The 2,508-nt window shown below is 40.3% G+C and overlaps 1 pseudogene; it reads left to right on the top strand.

Annotated features, from left to right (window-relative positions):
• Window positions 1–2,508, top strand: part of LOC102762381 — a 3,764-nt pseudogene that overhangs the window by 491 nt on the left and 765 nt on the right.

Below are 2,508 nucleotides of genomic sequence, written 5' to 3'. Positions count from 1 at the left end.
AACACTCCAGCTTCAATAATGTTGGGTCACAATCTTTTGATAATAAATCTGGTACCACTACAAAGACCCCATTTCCTATTAAGATTTCTCAATAATATGATGAATGCACCCACTTTCAATTTTAATTAATGACACAGCATTCCTGAAGGAGTAATACTACTAAGAAATTCTATGGGAAAATTTTCCTTTTCAGCATCATCTGTGGAATCAATGGAATCATCACTCAAATATCTGTGAAAATCTCCATCGAGTGTACCCAAAATTTCTTCATTTAATTTTTGAACTTGTTCATTTTTTGGACAAAGATTGCACGTTTAGATCTATTTTTAATATTATCTATAGATACAGGATTTCCAAAGATAGCTTCAATAATAAATCCATTACAAATTATTTCACAGGAAATTTCAATAATATCCATTCCTAAATGAAAACTGCTATCAAGTTTGCCATCTCCAAGTTTTACTAACCATCCACTATAAGCAGAATCCTCTCTGATCTCATATTTGTTGTAAGAGACAACTTTCTGAAACATCCCCAAACATTGCAGTACTTGCCTCCTCCCTACTGCCAGGGTCTGGTTTGAAAGCCAGCCACACCCCCTGTTGGGCCAGAACCAGAGTTCTACCACAAGTGGCCTCCTCCTCAGCAACCCAGGACTGAGTGCTGCTGGGCACTCCTGGTGCTCTGAGGGTGGGTTCTTCCCTCAGCCCTAGCAGGAAACAGCTCTGGGGGGACGTAGCCCTTGGCAAGGCGACCCAGGACTCAGTGCATCCATGCTCTGAGGGCCGGTTCCTGCCTGAAACCTCACCCTCTCTGGAAACAGCTGGGGGAGGGTGTAGCTGTTGCCAAGACAACTCCTGCAGGACTGATTTCCTTCCGGTTGGGGGGGCCTCGGATGTGACGCATTACACCTAAGATTTTTATATAAATAGATTGCAAGGCAAGAAAACTGAACCCCATTGCCATTGATCAAGCCATATTCAGGTCCCAGGATGCCACCTCATAGCTATTGCTTGACTTCTCCAAACTATAGGCTCACGTCTTTATAAAAGACAAACAAACAAACAGAAAGCTTCTACTTCTGCGGGATGAACACCAGTTCCATGGTTAAGTGTTGGTTTAGTTACTAGCAGACCAAGTGCTCCCACACTTGGCACATCAACCCCACAACCCATGTCAGTTTCAACTGAAGTAGGGACTCCAATGTCCCTTACAGGACAAAGGTTTACACTTCACGGTCCCCAGCTGTAAAAGCATCAATTCCTGCAACATCAGCAGTTCAGAATGTTCTGATTAATCCATCACTAATTGGGTCCAAAAACATTCTTATTACCACTAACATGGTGTCATCACAAAATGCTGCCAATGAATCAACAAATGCATTGAAAAGAAAACGTGAAGATGATGATGACGATGATGATGATGATGATGATGATGATTGTGTGTGTGTGTGTGTGTGTGTATTTAGGAAGGTGAGAAGTGATAAGACTAAAGAAAAAGAAAGTATGATCCCCATTATTCTAAAACTTGAAATAAATATTCAGGAGATAATATACAATGAGTGCAAATGAAAATCAAATTTATAAATCAGTAAATATAAAAATCCCCTTGACTGGAATCGAACCTGGGACCCTTGAGTCTGCAGACCAATGCTCTATCCACTGAGCCAAACCAGTTAGGGCAGTTAGCATAGTTTTTAATTGAGATGTATTTTCTTTAAGAGAAGGCATAATGGTTTCCCATCAGCCTTAAAGTGAAAGAAATAAAGTCATTCATTAAAAAATAAAAAAAATGCAAACACTGTTAAACAAGATTTGATTTTAACTAAATTAACAGGGATTATATTATTTCAGTGGTTTTTTTAAAAAATATATTTTATTGATTTTTTACAGAGAGGAAGGGAGAGGGACAGAGAATCAGAAACATCGATGAGAGAGAAACATCAATCAGCTGCCTCCTGCACACCCCCACTGGGATGTACCCGCAACCACAGTATATGCCCTTGACCGGAATCGAACCTGGGATCTTTCAGTTCCCAGGCCGACACTCTATCCACTGAGCCAAACCGGTTAGGGCTCAGTGTTATTTTTAAAAATTCAAAAATCTCTTTGTCTTTCACTCTCTAATAAGTAAATATCCCATATCTAAATAAGTAAAGTTTAAAAGCTCTGTGTGTGTGTCTCTCTCACTCTCTAATAAGTAAATATCCCATATCTAAATAAGTAAAGTTTAAAAGCTCTGTGTGTGTGTCTTTCTCTCACTCTCTAATAAGTAAATATCTCATATCTCCATAGGTAAACATCCCGACAAGGTAAATATCCCATAGCTACAACTCTAGTCTACATATCTAACTCCAAGACTCACTGCCCTTGAACCTTGTTCAGAGAGTGACTAGCAAGTGATCACGCCACCTGGGTTCTGTTGTCTTGAGGTGTGACATTCTGTAGCAGCTGTAGTTGCCCCACCCTACGTTACCCTCCAGGCATTTCCAGCGGGCGTTCACCCTTC

This window comes from Myotis davidii, unplaced genomic scaffold, assembly GCF_000327345.1.
Source record: "Myotis davidii unplaced genomic scaffold, ASM32734v1 scaffold464, whole genome shotgun sequence".
Taxonomy (NCBI): Eukaryota; Metazoa; Chordata; class Mammalia; order Chiroptera; family Vespertilionidae; genus Myotis; species Myotis davidii.
The sequence above is the reverse complement of the archived record's forward strand: the minus strand, read 5'-3'. Positions and strand labels throughout refer to the sequence as shown.